We start from the raw sequence: 9,573 nt of genomic DNA, 5'->3' as shown, positions 1-9,573 counted from the left end.
GCTTTGATAGACTTTTTCAAATCTTTGGTCTGGAGGCTGGAAAATTATTGGAGTTTGATATGTATAGTTAACACTACAAAGTCCATGATTGTCCATGATTTTCTAATTCCATAAGTATGAATGATATTTTGAATACCTCTGTACTTTTATTTATTTTTAAAAGTCCTAATTGAATACCCCTAGATTTTGGTGGAATTCATGAAGTCTTTAAAAATCCTAATTGAATACCTCAAGACTTTCATGAACTTCTAAAAGTCTATATTGAATACACCCAGACTTTTAAATTCCATAGATTTGTCTAAAAATTCCACTAATTCCATATACAATACACCCCCCTTAGTGTTAAATTACATAGTTTTTTTGTATTTTACCGAGAGATTCATACGAAGCTTTAAGGATAAACATGATGGATTTGGTCCTTTCAATAGTATTTCAACCATAAAGAATCGATGGGACATTTGCTGACAAAATATTCGTCGGAGAAAGACTTCGACAAAAATATCCTGAAATTTTAAATTTAGCCTTTCGTTTGGGCCCACTCGACCATCTAAACACTGCTGCATCATCAATTGAAGGCTATTTTGGAAGGCTTAAAAAAATTGGATACGGTTTATTGAAATGCAGATTACAGGGGTGTTGTTGATAAAATTTAAAGCTGAGGGACTAAGTTGATGTATGGTGTAGAGCACAAGGTAACATACTGAATTTAGTATTATTAAGGAAAAGCTTCGAGAAACAATCAAGGGAAATGCCCAGTATCATTGTACATAGGTCTCTCATTCTTAAGTGAAAGGTTGTGAATTCAACGCATGAAAAACTATTTATTATAATTTAGTTGTTGATGTAATAAAATAAAGAGAAGTTTTAAATACACACCCCTAAGTAATTAATACACATTCCATACTTAGCACACCACCCATTTAATTTCTCATTCTAATATTTTACTAAATACACAACCCAAAGTACCTAAAATATCCTTAATCTAAAAAATCATGAAATATCCTACTTTTTTACTATATTAAGGTTACTATTTAATATGATTAGTATATTCTAGTATATTGACATTTTGTAAATGACCATATCATATTGATTACTTGTGTTAGTTATTGAGAAATCTATAAAGATTTATTATTGTTCCCTTTAAATAGATGCATATAAATAGGTTTTGTATTATTTGAGCTCTCATCCACCAAACACCATATTAATCAAGTATAAAATTATGAATTGAACATTCAACCAAAACTATATCAGTAGTTTCTCAACAGTGGTGGAACTAAAAAGTTGTCATTAGAGTTAGAGGGGCCAAACAAATTAACAATTACAAAGTTTTTTCACCTGTGATGTTTTATATTAGAAAATAAATTGATTAATCATAACTCTTAGAACAAAAAAGAAAATTAACTAAAAAATGGGAGTAAAGCGATATGTTTTAAAAACATTTAATGCCATTGATTTTGAAATTCTAAATATTATGGTTTCTAACCTCATTTAATTACAATTTACAATTTATTTAAGAAAAAATTAAATTAGATAGTTTCTAACTTTATTCTTGTATTAAATTGGGAGGCCATGTATAGAAATTTGGGCCAATGATAAAAGAGGTCATTTGGAAGTGTCTTATTATAATTCAGATAACACAAAATACCCTATGATAATTAAGGTCACCTCTTATCGACCTGCCCCTAAAGTTAAGTTTAATTACCAAAGCTACCACTAGCAGCTGTCTCTCTCCCTCTTCCGTTACCTAAGCCCGCTCGACTCTCACCAAAATCTCTCTCTCTCTCTCTCTCTCTCTCTCTCTCTCTCTCTCTCTCTCTCTCTCTCTCTCTCTCTCTCTCTCTCTCTCTCTCTCTCTCTCCAATGGCGTCCAGTACGTCCGATCCCCTACGACGTCGTTTCTGCGTTCTTCGCCGGAGCGGAAGCTTTGAATCGGCTTTGTGGAGTTGGAGATATTTGGTAGCGGCGGCGCGTATTTCCAGGAATTGCTTCGGAGTTCCTCAGGTCCGGTTTCATTCTTGAGCTTTTCAAGATCTATTCCTGCTTTGTGGTTTTCGGTTTTGGATTTTGCTTTGTGGAAGCGTGAATTTGATGGAGTTTGAGGAATCAATTGCATGAGGAGCTTTTTTTTTTCAAGTTGGCCGCTACGGTTGGGCGGTCTGGCGGAAGCCTGTTCCCCTCCGGTGGAGATTCGTCTTCCTTGGCTTCGATTTCAGTTTCTTCTCATTCAAATTTGATCTCAAATGGCCACCGTCTTCGGAGCCACTTCCGCCGCCATATCCTCCCGGAAACTCCACCTCCCTTCCCCTAGATCCCTCCCAGGTCTACCCACTCTGCTCTAGTAATAATAAAGCTCGAGTTTTTGTATTTAATTGATTAATTAGTTAATCGAGTTTCTAGTTTTTGGTTTGATTCAGGGAGGAAGACTGGCTTTCTTGTGGTTAGATCTGATGCTGGAGTTAACCCGAATGCTAGAGCTCACCAGACCGATTAGTTGAGCACCAATGATGTTGCGGTAATCATCTTTTTAACTCTATATCGATTGCAATCGCCGCGATCTGAGTCACCGTTTTTGAATTCGTTGGGGTTTGATCGTCGCGGTGGCGAAGGAGCACGCCTAGTGCGTCTACTCCGGCGACTGCACCGCACTCGTTTGGGACGTGCTTGAGCCTAGATCCACCATGATCAAGGTCTGGTAGCGGCGGCACCGATTTCAGGGACTTGCTTCGGAGTTCCTCAGGTCCGGTCTCGTTTTCTTCAGATTTTCGAGCTCTACTCCTGGTTTCTTCGGTCTTTGGATTTTTGTTTTTTGTGGAAGCGTGAATTTGATGGAGGTTGCGTTTTTTTTTTAGAGTTTGAGGAATCAATTGCATGAGGAGTTTTTTGGCTTTTCGGAATCTTTTTTCAGCTTTGAGATGAAGAAATTAGGGTTTTTTTTCGATGATTGGAGGATTCTCTGATCCGGAGATTGCTTTTGGTTCAGTCTGGACCTGATTTTGATGTTTTTGATTTATTGTTGAACTTGTTTGGGGAGCTTGTTTGTATTGGTTGTGGTAAAATTGATTTTTGGCGTTTATGATTGTCGATTCGGTTTGCTGTGTAGAGGAGTTGAAGCAAGTTCTTGTCTTGATTGAAAAGAGAAGAGGTTCTTGGCTGCATTGGTCAGGTAATTGATCTCTATCCGTGTTGCTATTATTGAGCAAAATCAGTTATAGGGCATTGGTTTAGTTTGATTAGATTGAGAATGCCTGAGAATTTGGTATTGTGTATTTGAAGTGTTGCAATATAAATAATCATTTCAGTTAGATCTATTAAGTATGTGGTTCTCTTGTTTAGTTGCATGAAGCATGCTAACTACAATTAGTGTTGGCTTGTTTGTTGGCGTTTTGATCAGTTTAATTTGTAAATTTGTATTTGGGTGTGTTACTGAGAAGTGAGTTTATGAAGTTCGCTAAGTAATTAACCTCAAGTCACCGACAAAGTCACTAAACAAGTAACTGTCAGTAGCCAAGTCACAAGTTAATAGCCAAGTCACTGTTAATCACATGTCACTAACCAAGTAACTGACAATGTCACTAACCAAGTAACTATCAATAGCCAAGTCACAAGTTAATAGTCAAGTCACTGTTAATCACATGTCACTAACCAAGTAACTGACCATGTCACTAACCAAGTCACTGTCAGTAGCCAAGTCACAAGTTAATCACATGTCACTAACCAAGTAACTGACCATGTCACTAACCAAGTAACTGGTTAATAGCCAAGTCACTGTTAATCACATATCACTAACCAAGTAACTGACCATGTCACTCACCAAGTAACTGTCAGTAGCCAAGTCACAAGTAACCAAGTAACTGACCATGTCACTAACCAAGTAACTGTCAGTAGCCAAGTCACAAGTTAATAGCCAAGTCACTGTTAATCACATGTCACTAACCAAGTAACTGACCATGTCACTAACCAAGTAACTATCAGTAGCCAAGTCACAAGTTAATAGTCAAGTCACTGTTAATCACATGTCATTAACTAAGTAACTGACCATGTCACTAACCAAGTAACTGACCATGTCACTCACCAAGTAACTGTCAGTAGCCAAGTCACAAGTTAATAGCCAAGTCACTATTAATCACATGTCACTAACCAAGTAACTGACCATGTCACTAACCAAGTAACTGTCAATAGTCAAGTCACAAGTTAATAGCCAAGTCACTGTTAACATGTCACTAACCAAGTAACTGACCATGTCACTAACCAAGTAACTGTCAGTAGCCAAGTCACAAGTTAATAGCCAAGTCACTAACTAAGTAACTGAACATGTCACTAACCAAGTAACTGACCATGTCACTAACCAAGTAACTGTCAGTAGCCAAGTCACAAGTTAATAGTCAAGTCACTGACGTTGTCATTGACTTGGCCTGTGACTTCAATTGCCAGATCACTAGCTGTCCAAGTTACTGGTTACTGTTATACACGTCTCTGACCATGTCACTGTTAATTCCTAGTCATGTGACTGTCAATTCTTGGCCAAGTTTCTGGCCATGTCACTGGCTATGTTACTGGCCAAGTTATTGTTAACCTCAAGTCATCGATAAAGTCACTAATCATGTCACTAGCCAAGTTGCGATGAGAGTTGTTTGGTATACTATCAAAAACAAATACATCAGCTGGTATTTCTATTACAAACTGATCAAATGAGCATGATCCAAGGTCAAAGTCATGTATTTTGATAGTCGCATAACTATCATAAAATAATTAAATAAGAAAGACTAGCTGTGCGAGCAAGCATTGCTCTGTGGAGAATACATCTGCCATGAAAAGCAAGCACGATAAGTAGAGAAAAGTAAACAGAAACCCAGATGCAAAATTGAGCTCTATAGTCAGTAAAGAAAAACGACATTTTATCTATTAATAAACTATTGGGACACATGGCTTGGCTTCAACATCTTGTTGTACTCCTGAATGATAAAGAACAACTTGTGCATCATACAATTTATACAAAAAATTCCATGAGGCATTCTTGGTTTCAGCTCCAGCAATTTCTGACAAATACCATCTGCAAAAGAATGACGAGCATTTCAGTGTAACCCATACCTAACTGAACATCATTTTCTACTAGTAGCAAATCATACTATTCACACAGTTAGCCCTCAATTCCCTTATAGTCACCCTAGTATTAGTTTCCAGGTTCCAACTACAGAAGGCTGTGTATCTAGCACTGCATACGTGGGTTTTAATACAAAATTATTATTTGGGCTGCATACTAGATGATGCTCTACATCTTTCTAAATTTCCAGAAAATTTAAAAGGAAAGATATATGGCTTCATTGCATTTATGGTCCAGAAGATTCACTCTCACAGGAAGAAACACATATGGGTATACTAGGATAACAGGTAGGAACTAATGGAGTGTAAGGCAGCATTAACAAACATAAACCCAGATCAAAACCTGAAAGGCATCAATCTTTGATGCAAAATTCCAAAAAAGAGTGGTTTTCCTCATAAAAGTATTTCCCCTCGAGCCATATATGGAATCGTCTTGCCCACGCACCCTTTATCCAAACATCACTCATGTTTCTGGATACGTAAATAATAAATTCAAAGAAAATAAAAGCAACATCAAGAATCCCCACCTCACAAGTGAGCCAATCCTTGACCTTTTAGGAAAAATCCATTTTCCCTTGGCACCTGAGCCGATCCTTGACCAACCATGTAAACTGTAAGCATCAACAAGATCAGTTTTTGAATAAAAACACCACAACATTTAAATTGTAAGTATCACATATTAGGTACAATTCAACAAATCTCAATTGCAAAGCAGTAGCCATACATCCGTGTGTGCATGTGCACATCATCAATACATGAAACATTGAAACATGCAAGTTTTCAAAAAAAAAAAAAAACATGAAACATGCCCAGGTACTTAATGCTGTGATGTTATTTCATTATGCTAAAACCAGATCTTTCATAAATTCTCAGTAATCTTAATAGTTCATCTTGCCTCTATAAATGAAATACACATGCCAAACATTAAAGAATTCTAATGAAAATCCCAAAGGATATGACCAACATACTGTGGCTTCATCAAGCAGTAACAAGTCAGGCTCTATAAAGAGTGCACGAGCAAGAGTTATTCTCATTCTCCATCAAAGCCAGCATAAACAATCAGCTACAACTACAATAACCAAAATTTTAAAGATACTTGAAACTCAACTCTCACTTGTCAAAAATGCAAGTCAAAACCAATAACTAAAGCTAACTTCTTCACTACTAAACCAGCAGACTACAACCACCGCCAAAATTTCCTTGCTTTAATTCCAGGCCATCCAAACAGAAACAAGAACAGAAATTGAAAATGTAAATCGAATTCATCCAAACTCACTCGAATCCGCACCCGAACCCGTCAAAAGACCTGATGATTTAATTATCTTCAACTTTCAGACTCGTCAAGCTTGAAGAACCAAGTAGAATTATCCATTAGACCATTCTACTTGTCAACTTAAAAAACTGTAAATTTTCAAACAAAGCTTAGATCTATTCCTTCTTAAACAGCTCTATCCATTCTCATCAAAATTGCTACTTAAAGCACAACACTATCCATTAGATTTGTTCACCATCACTCAATTCTATCACATACTAAATCTTGACCAAAACACCTCGATAGAAAAAAAAAATAAAAAAAAAATAAAGCAGGTCAGAATATGAAACTGAAAATTGAAGGAGTTACCGAAATTGCGAACGACGATGCAATGCCAAGTAGGTCCGCACCTCAAATCGAACTCCTTGATAATACATGAACAATGGCTAATTGATAATACATGAACAGGAAAATAGATAAACTGGAAGCCACAGTTTGTCTCTTACATTCTTAATATCCACCAATATGCAGACTACTCAAAGTTCAAACAATTTTACCCATATAGGATGAGTTATTCACATTCTTAATCAACAACCTTAATAACTAGAACACAAAACATGGTAGGTTATTTCACAAATTCCATTTCCTATGGAGACCATCAGAAATTGAAGGCCACACCATTCATGAGCTAATTAGCAGTATATTCATTTACCTGCCAAGAATTCTCTTCAAAAGCAATCATCTTTTGTCCAATCAATACCCATCCAAAATCACCTTCCAGCGCTAAACAAGTTCTAGCATATATGCAGAGGACTGCACTAAACATCAATTTATCAAACAATTTTATGAAATGCACAATTACGAAGAAGCACGGAAATAGAATTGATTCAAACAGTGGAGGCCAACCTTCTTTACAGCCAATCTCTGCAACTTGGGAACCTCTTCAAGCAATGGAGCCTTGGTCCGGGAATCTTGGCAGTCAGAGCACCTGCAGATGCCATACTTTTTTCTTTTGAAGCAAGCTCCGCTTTCTGCAGATTAAGATTACTCAAATTTCAGTCTCAATTTGAAAAATAGGACCAAATAATAACTAAAATTCTACTCAATTTCATCCACCTACATCCGGATATGACATTATCGCGTTTCAACTTCACGAACTTTTCCGGAAACCAAACAGAGATCAAATAAAGAGAATCGAGAGAGACTGAGAAAGAGACCGAACCTGAAGAGCAGCTTCAATGTCGGACTCGATGGCGGAGTAGAGGCGAGCGAAGGCATCGGCACCGGAGACGTTAGAGTCTTTCTACTTGTAGATGTCGTATCGGTCGTACTTGTTGCAGATCGCGGCGAAGGCATCGTTCCCGGAGACGTTAGTCCTTCCAACCTCGCCGACGATGACGTGTTTTGGCGGATCACGGCAGAAGAAACTGATCAAAATTGTTTGAGATCTCGAGAGAGCGAAAGAGAAAAGAACCGTGACTTTTTTCTTTGAGGAATTTTATCTCCGATCTTTGGTTCAACCTGAGAAAAGTGTAGAAGATAATGCAGTGAGATTAACAGAGAGGAAATAGAAGAAAGATCACGAGGAAGTAGATATTAAGATTCTCTCACAGAGCTTCTGCAAGCATGTATTAGGCTCTAAGGGCAGAATAGGAATCAAAAAAATTAAAAACTAACCTTTTTTAACATCATTCTACTATTAATAAGGACTAAATTAATATTACTAACAATTCATAATGGACCTTTTTATCAAGAGGGAAACTATGTGACTTTTTTATCATTTCACACTCTAATGTGACCTTTTCCATCATTTCCCTTAGAAAGTTGTTGTGTTTATCTAACTATTTATACATAAATAGAATAATATAAGGAAAATATGACTATTTTTTTTCTTCTTCTAATGCATAGATGTCTGCTTTGGTCATTTAACCTACCTACAAAATTTAATTTGAAATATAAAATAATAGAGATGTGTATTAACTATTAAGTGATTAGGGAGAAAAAAACCCTAAGCGTCGTCAGAAGCTTCACCTTGTGCGACGCCGTAAACCACCGCGCCTTGTGGTGGCACTATCCTCTTTCGATCATGCTACAGGGCAGTGTACTCGTTTGGAACTGTCGAGGAATTGTAAACACAGAAACACAAAGAGCTCTCATCGATCTCATTCAAGCAAAGAAACCTTGCCTCATCTTTCTTTCAGAAACCCTAGCCTGCAAGGGTTTCATTGACTCACTCACCGACCGTTTGGGATTTAAGGGAAGTTTCTGTGTTGATCACGAAGAGGATTCACAGGGGCTAGCGATCCTATGGAATGATGATATTCATGTGAAACTACGAACACACTCTACGCATCATATTGATGCAAAAATCAATAGGCCAAGAGAAGCAGGGTGGCGTTTTACTGGTATATATGGCTTTGCAGCTAGAAGAAGCAGAGATCGTACCTGGGCCTTGATTGACGATCTTGCAGCGGAAGGCTGTCATCTGCCATGGCTTATGGCTGGTGACTTTAATGAGGTTATGTCACCGAATGACAAGTCAGGAGGCCCTCCTAGGGCAGCAGCTGCCATGGCAAAGTTTCGCTATACTATGTCAAACGCTGGTTTGATTGACATGGGGTTTGTGGGAAGCCGGTTTACTTGGGCAAACAAATTCACAAAGGAGCGTCTGGATAGGAGTTTCCAATCTGCACAATGGAGAAGTCGCTTCCCATTTAGTAGAGTTCTAACATTGCATCCCAATGAATCTGACCATAGTCCATTACTTGTGGAAATCAGTACGGATCGAATTCGAAATAAGAGGGGTTCAAGAAGATTTCGTTTTGAAGAGATTTGGTATGGGAATGAAGAGTGTAACGCCATCATCAGGAAAGAATGCGCAGTACCTACAACGGGAAATGCTCTCAGGCAATTGGGTCAGAAAACTAAACAAGCTGGAATGAAGCTAATGCAATGGCATCATACGGATTTTGATAAACAGAAAGTAGAGATGAGAGTAGTCCAGGAAAAGTTAAATGATCTTATGAAGATGCCTTATTCTCCTGAACAATATGAAGAGCAACGTGGTTTGCATGTTAGATATAGCAATTTACTTGCACTACAAGAGAAGTATTGGCGTCAACGATCACGAGCGTTATGGCTGCGTGATGGAGATAGAAACTCTGCTTTCTTCCATAGACGTGCGAGTAACAGGAGGAGTCGCAATACAATCAAGGGACTTG

General features: G+C 37.8%; 1 long non-coding RNA gene across 9 annotated transcripts; it reads right to left on the bottom strand.

The window, feature by feature from the left end:
* Positions 1–4,854: 4,854 nt before the first annotated feature.
* LOC112202240 lies at positions 4,855–7,969 on the bottom strand. 9 transcript variants are annotated; one of them, XR_005800815.1, is made up of 5 exons: positions 7,575–7,969; positions 7,259–7,383; positions 7,065–7,170; positions 5,628–6,776; positions 4,855–5,050 (listed from the first exon to the last, which is right to left on the bottom strand). It is a non-coding gene; the product is annotated as an uncharacterized LOC112202240 (long non-coding RNA). The 9 variants fall into 9 exon arrangements; XR_005800816.1 differs by having other exon boundaries at positions 7,065–7,146; XR_002937192.2 differs by having other exon boundaries at positions 5,628–6,445; positions 6,722–6,776; positions 7,065–7,383; positions 7,575–7,968.
* Between the last annotated feature and the right edge of the window lie 1,604 nt (positions 7,970–9,573).

This window comes from Rosa chinensis, chromosome 5 (genome assembly GCF_002994745.2).
Source record: "Rosa chinensis cultivar Old Blush chromosome 5, RchiOBHm-V2, whole genome shotgun sequence".
Lineage (NCBI taxonomy): Eukaryota > Viridiplantae > Streptophyta > Magnoliopsida > Rosales > Rosaceae > Rosa > Rosa chinensis.
The sequence above is the reverse complement of the archived record's forward strand: the minus strand, read 5'-3'. Positions and strand labels throughout refer to the sequence as shown.